The following is a 16,754-nucleotide window of genomic DNA, read 5'->3' as shown; positions in this document are numbered from 1 at the left end:
ATACGATTGACAAAGTCTTTTCTAACTCAATACAGCTCCAAACAACTGCGAAATCACATGATACCAAACGCAAACTCCGGGAAAAGGCGTAATCGACTATTTTACTTGAAAAATATTCATCGTATTGCTCTTTAGTGCTTTTTCCCTCAATATCATTCGAAAACCTGATTTCCTGAAGTCTACAACTCAAAAGTACAGCTTAAAATAATCGAACAGATACTGAACTACTGGCAGGCTGTCCTAAGAATACGTTGGAAGTGTTCGGCAGAAAAGAGGCGACGGTAGCCAACAGCCGAACGCGCCCGAAATACATGTAGGTTTACAGACAGGCGGCATTGGCGAACAAATGCCTTGGTTATAGAAATAAAATACGCAGTTTTCGGAGTTTTGTATTTCTATTTTGTGGCATTTATCGCTTCTTATATAGCTGCACAGTTTTACTTTAATCATTGGAGTCGCTGAAGAGTTTGTACATAGCGAGATTTACGTTAATCCACACTATTAGTACAAGTTCATTTTCAGTGTCTTTGTGAGTCATGGGCTCAGCTTGTACATGTATTATATATAACTACACAGCCAGACACCGAGTCGGATAATTTAAAGCTATTCATTTGTGTGGTCTCACAGCTTAATCGATGTTTTTGCTTTGCTTGGCTACTTTTAGTCTATTGAAAGACAAAGTCTCGAACAGACTTTTAAGCATTTGATAAATGAAGTTCATCGGCCCATAAATGGTCACGTGATCCGTGTTTGACCTAATTTGGTGACGGATTCATGGGAAATTTTGTAAGGTGTGACGATGTTATTTCATAGTTCGAAATGCAGAGCACTATTTTCAAGTTGTACAAGACAATTTCACACTGCAGACACTCCCGACCCCTCCATCTTCGTACACTCCCTGAATTTAATCTAGCCTGAAATTTTCAAACGTGCAAAACTGGTCCAACATGTTTCGGATCAGTGGAAACAAGAATGTGGACGGGGTATGCCTTTCAAGAAGGCGGTCAACTTGATGGAATGTGGAGGTCGAAAGATTCTACATACAAAGAGCTCTGTATATGGTTATTACAAGGCGTTCTTGTTTCCAGTGGGTCGAGTCTCTGTGATATTTGGCAGTGGGGTCAATGCCCGAGTTCAGATGTTCAGTGACCTAATCAAATGATTTTAACTTGGAATCGAATATTTGTTCACGTAGTTTTAGTTACAATGCTCCAAACAGATAGAAAGCCATGGCGTCCCTCACTTTATTTAGATAATACTGACATATTCCATATTGTTTTCAAGTTCCTGAAAGACAAAGTTAAGTAGTGACCTTGACTAATTTTGAACATGGAAGTAGAAGCTTATCTTCATAAATCGATAGCAGCTTCGGACTAATCATGGGCCACACATATCATGGGCGGTCCGTGCATGGTATCTTCTCTGCTGTCTATGGTTCGAAATATCTGCAGTAGAATTCGTAAAATACAAGTTGAAGCTGAACTTCAAAGAGCGAGACGGTGTGTGGATTTGGGAAATTAGTCCAGACACAGGGAAGATACCATGCTTTGTTATACATAATACATAGCATGGATATAGGGGATGCAATTCGGTAATTCTGACATAGGGACAAAATGGCGTGACGCAAAATATGATTGAAACAGTTGTCATACTGACTGTACTGAGGACAACTAAATTGTGTGTATCTCTGTGGTGCAGCGCGGTTGGTACATAATAACTTGACTTGTGTGGCGAAAGGTATTCCGCGGTTACAGATGAGCATGTCAGTATGGGTGGTGAGTTACTGCACTCTGGGAATATGTATTTAGACTGTGGAGAAGGTAGAAGCCGTAGAGGTGCAAAAGCTGCAAATTCAGAGGCACTCTCTCAAGTCAGCGCAGACCCTCGCGGATCTTTTGTACTCAAGAAATAGTTATAAAACATGTGTAAACGCACGCCCTCTTGTGAATGACATACCTTTACTACTACTTATGGCAATGTGGCTGATCTGATAAAATACAATTGCACTTTTTCTATCTTCTATCGAGCGATTTTCATTATAGAAATTACTAAACCGCGTTGCTTTACCTATCTATGGACTGCCTTATGATTAACAACACGGCTATCGTTTACAACATCACCACCAATAAAAATCAAAAGCGTGGAATGCAACCCTGGGGCATATCAAAGAGGCAAGGAATTCAACAGCTCAGACGTAAGTAAACCGGGTAAAGTGATGTCTGACACTGACAGGGCCTAAATGGAGAACTTGCAGCCTTTGTGTTGGCTGGTTGCCATCAATTATCGAACCACATTTTGAGCGCGGGAAAATTATGTAACACACAAACAAAAAGAGACTTTCAACTACACACTCAAAGAAAGAATAACAAATGTCTAAACGAGTGAGGGATTACTACAGAAGAATTCCAGTTTTCTCCGGGGTGGGGTCACGGAGTAATGGCAGTCGGGAAATTTGACATTCCATTTTCTTGAAGACAAGAGTGAAGTTTTGGATTTTTGTAGCTGCGATATTTCCCCAGCTGTCATTTTTGTCAGCACTGGGATCCAGGAAATATAAACCACACACACATTAATATCTATTCCATGATGAAGGATTCAGTAAGCCATACGCAGTCCGTATTAAATGTCATCGAGTCAGTAACTACATACAGCGAGCTCCGTTTCTAGCTCCATGGTCAGTGGCACGGCTGGGGTCCCCATGGCAACTTCATCAAATTTTAAGACCATAGTTGTGGCATAAAATTGCCAATTGAAATGGGATGTATGCAACGGCCTGAACCATCGAAGTGGAACGCTGCTGTCATTAATTACTTCCGAAGATCCTAAGACTTGGACGTTTAAAGCACCGCCGTGTCTGGTGAATTGAACTACTTTACTCATAGATTTATATGTCTGTTCGTTTCTATTACGTAGGTCTTCTATAAATAGACATTTAGCATTGACGTATCATCATTTTGTGATGGACGACAACGGTTGAGTGTTTGAGAATCTATGATTCTATGCCAGGGCAAGTATAGTGTAAGCGATCATTATACTGTAGTTCTGTGGGTAAGGATGTCATAAGGTGAATTTATCAGGCGAATTTTCACCTGTTATGCCTTTGAAAATTCCCTTTAGTATCCCAGTGCTCAACATTAGATTCTATTCACTGGCTCCACAGCAGCACTGAGAAGAAATGAAAACAAGCCTAGCTAGGGGGCCCGGCCACCACGTGGCATGCGACGTTCATCTGTCTGACTGCAGTCTGTGTGCTTACTACAATGAATTACTTGTACTCTACTGTAGACATGCAGCCCAAAGTAGATTCGTGTCTAACCTTTATAAGACTATTTGGGTGACTGATATCTGAACTGAAGTCAAGCGCGAGTTAACCCATCTCCGCACCAGTCCATACGTGATACGAGGACGCCGCAAAACTCACGAATTATTTTAAATTCGTTTGTTTCTCTTCCATTACAGCTGTAATTTGCAGCCAACTTGATATTTTATCTACACCGAATGCGACATTTTTGCATTTTACTGGACTAAACAATTTTAATAACCGAACAACCAGAAATAACTGTTCTCTAACGATATCATCTCCCAAAGTTACAAGCTCAGAATCTTTCCCTTCAGAACATAATGCCATGCAAAAAAGGTTCTACGGGTCTACACTACCTCCGCGATCAAGGCAGAGAAAACCTATTCCATAGATTGAACGGCAAATACAATAGTAGTACTATAGGTTGGAATTTAGATTGGACAATGGCGCACATTCAAATTGACATTTGATGAGTACGACCTTCACTATGTCTGTCGGTCACTGTCTGTACTAGACTATGTTTGTAAATATGTCTGTACGTCCAGTGTGTATGTATGTATGTATGTATGTATGTATGTAATGCAGAGAAAGCTACGAAGACAAATTTGTGGCAAAATCACAAATCTGAATTGGTCATTTCTCTACATGGTCACGTGTGTATTGTCCGAGCGGAAGGCCGAACGGATAATTTATGGCAAGGCTCATAGTTTGAATGTGCCCCGTGCACTCCAACGATCAAATGTGCCGACTGTTCAGCAAAATAAAACCCTGAATATCTTTACAAACATAAAGCAAACGCTTTATGTTTGTACTACCTTTAGGCAGACTTCCGACTTCATATTCTCTATTTCAAATATATTAAACGGCACTAGCTATTTGAAAGTGGCTTGGCCGAGCAATGAATGTCCGGCGGATGTGGTTTATACCTCGGGGAGCGGCAGGTATGTTCTTCAAGGCCTGTCATAAAGTTCATACATTCCTCTCGTCAGAGTATATTGTACACATGGCAACCGCTGGTACTGATGTGTTCGACCATAGACCCTCGAGAAAACTGGTTTGACCGGTATACATAATTGGGCATGTCGTTGCGAGTCTCATAGGTCCGTGTTCATAGTAACCTTTAGTCTGGGACACCGAACACCCACTAACCGTTGTAGGATGGCGACTGAGCTAAATAAAGAGGAGTTATAATAATAGACAAACAGAACCAGCCATATTATATATGCGAGAAGAGTGTATGGTTTATAGTAGTTATCCGTACGCTAAACTGGGCTTGCCATATTCTATTTAGAGCCAGTTGGAGTGAATATCTGCGGGACTCGTGGCTAATTTCAAACCTAGTCAGTGTCTGATTCGTTTCCGAACGTTATAAAAGTTGCTTTACAAAGTTTATTAGCGGCAGATTATCAAATGACAATAATGAACACGGTTATGTTCCTCGAGCGTGGTTCAGCATTTTGACAAACTTCCTTGTACCATTGAGAAGTTAGGGCAGCTGTTTTAATATGACTACAGCACATGAAATTATTTACAACGGAAATACTTAACAGTGTAAGCTCGACCGAAATTTTTCCGTTGCCATGTAAGAGTTCGCTTGAAGCAGTGTGCCCCACTTGACTAAGATAATAAACAGGTGTTGCGAAAAATTTAGGTTGCCTCTTTCGGTGCATGTTATTTTATGCTATGATGCCCAGCCCTGAGCGATTTTTTTCTGCTGTATCTGGGATAGTTTAATAGGCAGTCTACAAAACACCGCCGCGTATCATAGACCGCACCAGGAACTTGAAAAATATCGCTTTTCAATGGTCCTCCTGTGTATTTATACTTTTCTTTTGGGTTCTGATTCTGACAAAAGTTTTGCCGATCCATATACGGTTGACAGTTTTCTTGGAAGAAAAATTGCCAATGCATGGTGTCGTAGCCCTTACAATTATAAACCTGAGGTCGAGTCATGTTTGCAAAATCATTTATGACAATGGGTAAATACTCATTACGGCCCTCTGTGGTCGGAAATGTTTAAAGATATGCCCTTTGAGAGGAAACGTGACGGTAGGACTGACCTTTAGCAATGGATGACCCATCCGTGTTTACATATGAACCGATATTGTCTGTCACCCATGCGCCAAAGAGCGTTGTCAAGATCGCGATCGTTTTATTTCTCCCTACATGCCAGTCCAAACTATTTATCACTGCCAATAATTCATTTATTTTCCGAAATGAGACGGCCTGAACTACTGAAGCTCAGAGTCAATCGTCTTTCCTTCGACTGTCGGGCTTGAAATCGAAATAATCCTCAAATACGAATGCTTTTGTAAACAAATATAGCAGTTCATTGACTGCTGACCGATACGTGAAGATGTTACGTAACACAGACACTCAGTGCCACAGCCTTGACGGAGCTGTCATGCAGCGTTTCAATTCGCATGCAGCTGCTTTCCAGGGACTCATCATCGTGGTGCCGACAACAAGCCGAACTTTCCGGTGATTGTCCATGTATCGTGGGCGACAAAGTCAAATTACGAGGATTCTAGCGTGCCTGTCTCTCCATGGCAATGTCATGAATTCACAATCGTCAAAAACAAAAAAATGATTCGGTTTAATTAGCTGCTTGGTGCGAGAGACAGTGAGCGCTTGCCCGTTATTTTCATGTCCATCATCTAGTGGTATAAACGGAACAAGACCTGCAAAAGTCTAAAAATAATTGACTCCCCACGCTGGCGATGATGGCTGCTAGTCAACCCAGTGTGTTGCTTAATTGATACGAGGCTTTGTATAATGGCTGCGATTTTTTCAAGATGTACCGCCCTAAATCATAACCAGCTACACGTCTGTGCGCGAGCAAAGCAGCGCGAAACGTGACTCTGCGCATAGGTCTGCGTGTTCATAGTTAAAGGAAGCCCACACATCTCGTGTGGACAGACAGCAACCTTGTAGGCCTATGTGCTGAGCGTTTATTAAAAGACACGTGGAAAACACTATCTCTCATATGTTCACAACATTGATCAGCTCCTTATCATTCCTCCGCCGCATCCACGGTTGTTGGTTTGCATAAGATAAACGGACTGAGAAGGAACGCACATTTTCCACGCGGGAAAACCAAATAAAATGAAAAATACTGGCATTTTGGCTACAAATTAGGGCGTCGAACTGTCGATGCCAGACTGCGAAGGCCAGGGAGTTCCGCAGAGGGCAGACTGTCTGGGAACCACGAACACAAACAAAAACCCACTTGAAGGAGCATGATATGCTTCAAAAGAGATGAAAGTAGGGCTGGTCAGGGTTTCAATCTTGACGATTCGGGCATCTGCTAATTAGGGAGGCAAAAAATCCATTATGCGAAAGCAGCTAGCGCCTTGTACGGCAGCCACGATGGTTTAGAACACCTCGGACATGTTTCGTTCCCTTCCGCAACCAGGCGGCGAGAAATTCAAAATTCAACGAATACCAAATAAACTCAGTGTGTTCCGCTGCATGAAACCTGTACTTCAAATGGCCACTACGTCGCGCTGCCCGGCCACATGTTGACTGGAGAAAATGACCACGACAGATGTGCAACAGAAAACAGCACACTTTACAGCGCGCACACGTATCGAAGTCGTGGAACCTACCTCGAATTATATTAATTGACGTTAGAACGTGGTCTTGGAGATTTCTGGTGTCTTAAATTTTCGACAGATGTGGGTTGCCAAGCAAAGAACTGTGTTGTTCTCGTTCGTTGTTACCGCTGTCCGCGAGCCGATCAGTCATCTAACGCGTCACCACGCCGTTCTGTTCAGCTTGTGCGAGACAGGCCACTATACAACATGCCGGGAATGTATATATCCGCAATTGTTGTGATAATGTTGATGTCTCAAAGCATGGACGTACCATTTGCAAGCGCGCCCTCAACCTAATAACCTTCACGTTCACATGTTTGTGCAACGCAGAGGCTATTTTTATGGGCCGACTTCTGGACGAAAGCCATTTGACGCAACATTTTATCGGTTGTCAAAACTTTATTGAGCCAAGCGTTATCAAAAGAATGGAGTTAATCTGTGCACTTTGTCTCGTTAAAGAGTAATTCTAGAGCATAAAACAAGAATGCTTGAACCAATTAACACATTTATAATGGTTTACAAGTAGAAAAAGTAAAGATATGGTTCTCACGAAATTAAGTGCAGAGAGTTTGCCCCGCCAACGCAGAGTTCACCAACCTTCAATATCAAACTTGTAAAAACCCATCACAATCCCATTTATCATGTTTATGGTTGAAATGAACATTCTCTATTTATTTGTTTATTTTATCTTGTTTTTTACTGTAGCTGCAGTTGCAAAACCCGATCATGGATAAAACTGAGCTCCAGGTTGTCTATACATCTTGCAACCAGATCTAAACAAGTGATTGGTAGAAGTGTCGAATCTACAGGATATAACTCCATAGGTATGGCCTACTTCAGTCGGTGTTTCCGGCAACCCCATAGTTCTCAACCGACAAAAGAAAAACATAACATTTGCTCTGACCAACCAACCCTAATTGTCGGAAACGTGTTATCAGATGAAACACAATTTTTTTATTCGGCCTAACGACAAGCCGTTGATGTAAAATAAGACGACAATCATCATCACCATTATCATCATCATCATCGTCGTCGTCGTCGTCGTCGTCATCATCATCATCGTCGTCATGGTCATAATCATCATCATCATCATCACCATCATCACCATTACTATCATCATCATCATCATCATCATCATCATCATCATCATCATCATCATCATCATCATCATCATCATCATCATCATCATCATCACAAACACTGCACAGCAAGTGAACACTGCATGGGATTTACGAATTTTTGGATCGCATAATTTCTGTATTCAGCAATAGGTATCGTCATTCAACGGTCAAATTCACTTTTTAGTAAAGTTTCATCAACGGTATACCGCTGATTCAAAAACTTTCCTCGGGGAAAACTTCAATCGCAGGGCTGATAGTCTGAGTATGAGGGTATTTCGCGATTTTGGTTCGGTCTGACAATCTGGAAGGTGTAGTCCACATCGATTTAAATATATATTTGGCCGTTGATAGCGAGCGTATATACCGGTACAGGTGTCTCAGGTGATCATCTGGTAGGCGTGAACACCAATTACAGTCGAAGTTTTGTTTATTTTTATCGTGATTTTGACTGTTACGGCATTGCTTCCTATATCTATTTTCCTAGGAGCATGTTGTGCCATCTTCGCTTGCCAAGGTCTCTTGTCCAGGCAGCTTGATGTGGGAGACTGAAGCCGAACTATCGAGCAGTGCGAGCAGATCATGGAATCTCATTGGCTGTATTTTATTAAAGTAAGACAGACAGATTAAGTCTCATTGAATAGTAACAGTTCAGCTTGTCCGCCATTTTACTATTTTTATGAAATTTTCTAATATCATCTTCATTTTAAAATCCAGTGATAGCAACGACATCTGTAGACTAAAAGTGTCTGTCGTGCATAGGCCCTCTGCAAGCTCTGACCCTAATTACGACAGAATTCTTAAGTCTACGATATCTGAGATTGCCGTCCAGACGTTCAGACATTCGAAGGACAGATGTGGAACGTTAATTATCGAACCTTAACATGTATTTCCATTGCGCATGTCAACAGCTACACATTTTTGTTATTTAATCATTTCATTGCAAGTGCTGTTGCATAACGTAAGTTGCCATTATTCACGAAGATGGTTGTAACACATTCAATCGATAATAGATTACTACACAGGGTATCGCGAGCAATATTCGTCTAGAAGTTATGAATGTGATCAATAAATGTCATGTATTCAAGTAAACTTTATTTCATTATACAAGCCTTACCTGTGTCTAGTGTGTGCCTATTACTTTACCCTAGCTATCTGTGGATAGTATTTCAAAGAAAACAGTCTATATCTGTTAATTGCCCTCCCTAATCCCCTTCATTAATTTGTTCTGCCGATCACCAACGTGGGGGTTTATCACCCTGACCAAATACCTCGTTAGCAGCTAATAAGGTAGTAGACTACTACCTATGAACTGCTAACCAGTTATTTGGTCAGGGCGTCATCCCTCTGTTACCTCCGACTATGAAAAAAACATTTAAATTTTCGAAAAAACTGAGACGGTGAAAATTTTTCTTACTTCAAGAGATTCAAAATGAGCGCCACAAGATCAGGAAATAGAAAAGAATTGTAAAACTTAAATTGAGGGTCCGAATTATCTGTTCCCGAGACGCATTCTACCTAAATTTCAACTCAAAAAATTTTAAAAGCATTTCTTTCTCCACACTGTTGCGTCATTCTTTAACTACAAGTTCAACCAACAGCCATTGAAGGTTATGACATGTTTCCAGTTTTATGAACTGTTTTATATACTTTCACTTGACAACAATGTTGAAAAACTCGTATTGATCAGTTGGTTCTATTAAATGTACAGTGACTCAGATTATAGCCATATAACATGCGTTATCACTCATAAAATATCATACATGTAGGCATGGATTTCTCTGACACGCTGCCTGGTATTCTGCTCTCCACTTTGTTGATATTATATAACAAACGGAATTTGCTTTACAACTTCGAATTTTGCTTTGATTTCTATTTAAATTTCAGCTGGCGCTTAAAACTAATGCAATTTTTATTTTATTTTTGATCGTTCGCATCTTTGATGAGACGTTCAATGGTAACCGCAAATTTACGTTTTGTTGTTAAACTGTTTGTTGATAAAGCTGAAAAAATAGCGTGTGTTTCTGTTAACATGCCTTCAAGAAATATGCTAACTCCGAGTCGGTTGGTAAGTGTCATCTTTAATGTGGTGCGACAAATACAATAACAGCAAACTTTGAGCGAAATCATTTATAAACTGCGTGAAATCGTTTAGTATAGTAGTACGATCGGAGGGATTGAATGGGGAAGATGAGTTACAGAAAACACAGAGTTTACTTATATTTCTTAAATGTAACTTTTTTCAACTATCGCACTGACATTTATAAATCACTACTTCTATTTATCCGTAGCACTTTGACGGACGCATCGTTTCATTGTTATCAAGTTATCGTTTTTTATTCAAAACAAAAAAAATGCTTACGATACTCTTTATCAATGCTTTGCTACTTTTCTGAGGATGTGTAAGTCGTAACCCGAGTGAGCGCGAAATGTGGCCCACACAAAAACTTTGAGTTGCGCAAAGCGGCGCTACAATGACATCATAAGATCTTACAAGAGTTGATATGAAGTCAAACGTACCTTACGGTGTTTTCTTATTGTGTTTTAATTAAAATATCGAACTGTAAAGCAGCCATCCCCGTGTTAACTATGTGAAAAAATAAAACTTTCGGATTTCACAAAAATAATGCTGTAACAACTTTACTCTAAGAGGTTCAAAGTTAACCCGCATAAGCAGTAGATCAGCATTGTAAAAATTTCAGAGTTCGAGTCTACTTTAGAGAAACATACAGCAAGCCAGCGGTACCGTAACCGCACGCTGATGTTTTTTTTTTTTGTTTGTTTGTTTGTTTGTTTGTTTGGTGTTTTTTTTTGCTATGTCTTACTTTTCCAAAGTTTACATTCGAAATGAATAGCTAAACTTTAATTTGCCTTTATCTTGACGCTAAACTAATTATTCACATATATCACCAACTGAAAAGCCTGTTTGAGGAATAATTCTTGGCGATCCTCCACTTTTGACTTATCCCTTTCCAGGTAGAATGTGCTTTGCAGATAGTTATTTGGACTCTACAAATCCTACAATACTTTTCTACTTTTCTGGTCTGCTGCTTGTGTTGATTCAAGCTCGTGAAGTAAATGAATTTTTCACTATCTCATTGTTGAAAACCCCTGCAGAGTTAATACAGGGATGGCAGCCATAATGAACTTCAACTTTCAGTACCTCTTTGGTTATTTTCTCTTGTACTAAATTTGCATGGTAACATCTCGTTTCTTGTTGTCCTTTTTTCGTTATTTAGATTAATGCTTTTCTGAGGAAAATTTTAGCCAAAGGTTAAGTCTTTCATCGTTTCGAATCGCGTATTATTTTAATGTCAGGGGTGTCATGACCCTTTACATTTTGCAGCTCAATGCCATTGTTCTCTGTATACTTTAGTATTGTCAACATATTATATAGTACTCCTTTTGTAAATATTTTTTTCTGCTGTCCTTGCTTATTTTTGATATTTGTATTTGTAACCAGTATCATATCATGGAGTTTGGATTTTAGTATTACTGTTTGTTTTTTTTTGTTTTTTTTAATAATGCAAGAAATTAATGCCATAATGACATTCCCATTCACTGTATCATTAGATCTTTACACAGCACATCGGAAACAGCGCGCTGCACACAGTTACGTTTTAAAAAGCCTTACAATGCACGAGCATGTCTTCAATACATTCCATATTATCGCATTCAAATATTGACCTTTGTATTCTTTTTGTTTGAAATCCTACGGCCTATAAATAAAGGGTTTTGTGCGAGAAAAAAAAATTGTTGCAATATTTATCCCTGCACAAAAACGAAAAGTATTTACATGACATTTTTTTTGTTGAAGAAACATGGCCATGCACGTCTAGACATGATCCAATGAGAATTTAAATTAGCTGTACCCTTGTGGATTTTACTTTATGCTTGCTCTCTTTTGTAATACAGTGTTTTGTTTTATTCTTGACAATGTGAAATTCCCCGTGTTCGTCCCGTCTAAATAACGGTACCCCTAGGCCTACTTGTGCAACGTCAAAAATGTCATAATTGGCAATTGAATGTCATCACAAACGTTGAACAATGAATTCCATTGGCAATGCAAAGTACACGATGTCCTCGGCAAACATATCAAAACAATTTCATAAATTTGATAAACACGTCAACACAGCTGCGCTATGCAAATTAAACGTACACTAGTACTGTTTGCAATTTGAATATCCCAAACATTTCATACCAAACATTTGTGCACTTCCTGGGAAGTAAAATAATACGTTTTTTGGTTTATGTAACCAAGACCAAAAACAACACCGACAGCTGCTTCCCCTCTGTGCGTAGGAATTCGCCATTCGATAGCCTTGCTCTTCAAAACAAAACACGCAAATATTTTTTTTCCAGCAATGTTCATTTTGGAAAATAATATTCACATCGAAGCTTGGTAGGAAAAATGTAATTGGGTGAGTAGTAATCATGCGTCATGCTTTTCTAATTCCCAAAACTAACTCCTCAATTTTAGAAATGAAGAAAAATATTAAATCATAACATCATCCCAAGGTCTTATAGTCTACTCCTTGTAATGTCAAACACAATGAATACGAATGGTGCCCGACGTAAAGTATCGCTATCGGACTAGCCAATCTCCGGCACAGGCAGAGTATGGCGCCGTCACACAGTTCAGAACCATAAGGGAGCCTTCAGTAATTACAGGTGGGGGTGGGCCGGGGGGAATTGGGGAGAGGGTCGCATTTTAGAAAACAGTTCAAGGGGGAGGGTCACTTTTTATAAACCTATCTTGGGGGGAGGGTCACTTTTGACAGAAGCTGATATTATGGCCAAAACTTTGATTGTCCGTGTGATATTTCCTGAAAAGGAAATCACCAACAAAATACACACACACTTATAGACCGCCATGCATAGTGAATTGACATTTGGTGAGATTCCAAAATCAAATTTCTTACACAACCATGACTTTTAACCACGCTAGTCTTACCAAGAATAATAATGTGAATAATCAGGCATGCATAAATGCACAGATTTATCTAATTTTGTACTGAAAAAAATATTCATAGTTTCATCATAGACCCCAATGCATAGTGTATTGATGAACATTTGGTGAAATTCCAAAATCATATTTCTTACACAACCATAGACTTGTAACCACTGTAGTCTAATCAAGAAAATTAATATCAATAATCAAGAGTACACAAATGCAAAGATTTACCTATTTTTGTATTGGAAAAAACTATTCATAATTTCATCATAAACACCATGGATAGTGAACCAACTTTTTAGATGAAATTCAGAAATCAATTTCTTGTACACAAATGTTCATTTTACTTCCCTATTCAAGCAAGGTACATTTAAATACATTATCAAACATATATAAAATACAGATATAGCATGTTTTGTGGGGGTAAATTGTCAATAATTTGCCTGATAGACTCCATGTATTATGATTTGATATTTTTGGATGAAACACTAAATCAGCTACATCTTGCCTTCTTATAGTTGCACAAAATATGGTGACCCTCCCTAAACTGTATGAAATACCATATCTCTTCAAAAATTCTTGCGTGATAAATTGCGATTGTCCCTCCAAAAACACCAGCCCTCCCCTCTGTAATTTGTCCCTAACATAACAATTGAACCAATTGTTATGTAAATTAGCTGATACTGTTTTAGTTATTCCCGGGGAGAATTCCGCAGTAGGTGGGGGGGGAGGAGGGTCAAGTTTTAGAATGTCGGACAAGGGGGAGGGTCACATTTTAGACAGGAGGATTGGGGGGAGGGTCACATTTTACGGTACAGGTTTGCGCGAAATTCCCCCGGCCCACCCCCTGTAATTACTGAAGGCTCCCTAAAGCAGCCAACAAACACTCTAAAACTGATGATACGACCTCGGGCACGAGCGCCACAGGAAAGTCTGTTGAAAATGATGTTATGCAACAAAAATGTTTGATTCATTTAATTGTTTTATGTATTGATCTGTTGTTCAAAATTTTGTTTTTTTCAAACTTGACTTGTTTATATTAGTCGATGGTTCGGAGCAGCAAAGGTAGGTACGGGCCTGAGCATTTTTGATTCTTATGTGGCGCGTAGTTTCTGTGTTGAATTCCAGTCTCCCGACAATTTTATGTTATAACTGCATACTAATTATCACGTAATTTTAATGCGGAGGTAGGCATTTGTCAGGAGAGACGATAATATTTATTTAAAAAGTAGTTATTTCCACCAACAAAATGATCTCAACCCCAGTCACGGTACATTACGGTGTCTCTTATACGCTTGTCGCAATATTGCCGCGTGAGGGCGCCCTTATTCTCAGTCGTATCAGAAAAGTAGTACCGCTACTTTTTCATTCCTGAATAACAACAACTGTATAGTGCATGTAAAGCTTTGCAATCCTCCTTGTAGACCGAAAGAGTCGGTCGTGTATGGGTTTCTATCGACTCCAGCCCCAACCAGAACTCATGGTTGGCCTTGGCGTTAGCGGAGACCACACATATTTGAATCATAGACCTTAAAAACGGATTTTAAGGTTTATGGTTGAATCTTGAATCTTTATCTCTCTCTTGAACAGTAAGTTCCGATTCCGTATCTTACCTTCCCATCTGTATCATAAAATGAAGACATGCGTATTCGCCAAATATGGTCCTTGAATACATTGATGGGGAATCGCTTTGAAATATTCGAGCAAAAGCTCATACAATCTGGATTTAAGGGAAACACATCGTCCCAATAATAAAGAAAGTTCACAAACTGAATCGAATTGATCCCTTACAGTACAAGCACTACGGGAAAGAAATGTATGACTAGGATGAGAAAGTTCCACTTTCTCACCATGGTTAGAGTCTGCTGTCATTCTCACCGCTAACAGTTGAGAAATTCTCACCAACACGTGGTGAGATCTCTTTGGTAGCCTGATTCTCGCATAAGATATGGCGGGAATTTCTCACTGTTCACCAATGAGACATGAAATTTTCACTCACTGTCAGCTCAATGTTATGAGTGAAGCTTGAGTCTCCCAACTAATCAGTGAGAATGTCGCGTCTCATGGATTAGGCCAAACAGGCTGCTAAACGGTTCTCACCTATCTTGGTGAGAACAAGAATTTCTCACCTGTTAGCGGCGAAAATCACAGCAGAGTCTTACCATTGGTGAGAAAGTAGCACTTTCTCATCCAATTTCTGTATTTCTTTTCCATAGTGAAGACGAATTTACAAAAAACCAGCTGGTCAACCTATGTTAAAGATTACAACCCATTCGGTACAAATATTAAACAAATTGTCTCTGAAAACCACCATACTCTAACCCAGTCTGACATCATGAAATATGCTATGCACATTCCTCCAATAATTTCATATAAAAGTAGTTGCTCCAAAAACTTGAGACATCTGTTTTTTATTATATGTCTACAAACATATACACAGCCATGCAACGCTAGGAGATGTGTTAACCGCAATTATATCATACCAGTATACTGATGGCGCAAATACACCGATCTGATTTGTCGAGACGAGAAAAAAGAACCGTGGTATATTGGCGATATACCACGGCTGGCATACATGCGAGGTCTCAGCTTGAGTAAAAATCCGTTTTTAACGTTCCACGCCAGAATTTAAATATACTGTTATGATATAATCGCAATAAATCACGCCCAGCGACGATATACCACTGAATTTTGACCAGTTCACTTCATATATGCACGAGCGATAGCGAGTGCATATATGAAGTGAACTGGTCAAAATCTCGTGGTATACCGTCGCGGTGTGCTTTATTGCTTAATTATATTTAAACACTAATATTATCACTGGCACTACTACATGAGAATATTGCGTGCTGATACGTCATCATGGGTCATCTGTGCTATGATGTGCACCAAACACAAAATGAAGTGTTGCGCAGACACTCAACATGATCAAACAGTGCATCAGTAATCACCGTAGTTGTATTAAAAGACGATATTACGTCACATCAACTCACAAACAGTGCCTCATTTTGACAGCCCTGGATACACCAAAGATCATTTTAAAGTTATCGCTATTGAACAAATCACTCACAAGGATCCTGTGAATCTCTACGCAAAAGAAACATTTTGGATACGAAGACTTCTCGCATTATTTCCAAATGGACTTAATAATGAAACGATATTGTTTGTGTCAATTTGCATTAACTTGGCCCGAACAGTTTATTCCTCCACATTCAAGTGAGCAACCCATTATTGTTATCACTATCACCTAATTGTATTTCTCTTCCACTTAATCTCTACCCTCCTGTGATATATTTTGACTATCGCGCTTTTCCTCTTCATTGAGACCAGATAACACCTTGTGAACAAGGCGAATGCTAGTCAATAAAGAAGCTTTGTTGAGGCATCTAAACTCCGAGATTATTTTACATACATGGATATATACAAACGGGTAGACTGATAGTCATACAAATGAACATACATCTGGACATACATGCATGCATACGTGCAAACAGAGTACACACTGACGTAATTCTATGAATACCTGCCTACCTACACACCTACATACCTACCTACCTACCTACATACATACATACATACATACATACATACATACATACATACATACATACATACATACATACAGTGTTTGTAGTGTGTGGGCCATTGTCATTTAAAAACAGAGCACGATGATGTGCAGTAAACGGACTTCAGCCTTCAACAAAACAAAAACTACAGCGACCTCTTTGACTAAATCGTCGACTTGACCTCGATACTGTCTATGCTATTCAAAAGAGGGCCAAAAG

At 39.5% G+C, this 16,754-nt stretch overlaps 1 protein-coding gene across 3 annotated transcripts in view; it reads right to left on the bottom strand.

The window, feature by feature from the left end:
• Positions 1–7,163, bottom strand: part of LOC139152227 (uncharacterized) — a 38,851-nt gene extending 31,688 nt beyond the window's left edge. Inside the window, exon 1 of one of the 3 annotated variants that reach the window (XR_011556595.1) lies at positions 6,910–7,134. The gene's annotated coding sequence lies outside the window, so the exon portion shown is untranslated. Of the gene's footprint in view, positions 1–6,909 lie in introns of all 3 variants that reach the window. The other 2 variants (XM_070725371.1, XM_070725379.1) reach the window with 2 other exon arrangements.
• Positions 7,164–16,754: the final 9,591 nt, after the last annotated feature.

Source organism: Ptychodera flava, chromosome 2 (genome assembly GCF_041260155.1).
Source record: "Ptychodera flava strain L36383 chromosome 2, AS_Pfla_20210202, whole genome shotgun sequence".
Classification (NCBI taxonomy): domain Eukaryota; kingdom Metazoa; phylum Hemichordata; class Enteropneusta; family Ptychoderidae; genus Ptychodera; species Ptychodera flava.
This window is presented reverse-complemented; position numbering and strand designations above follow the sequence as displayed.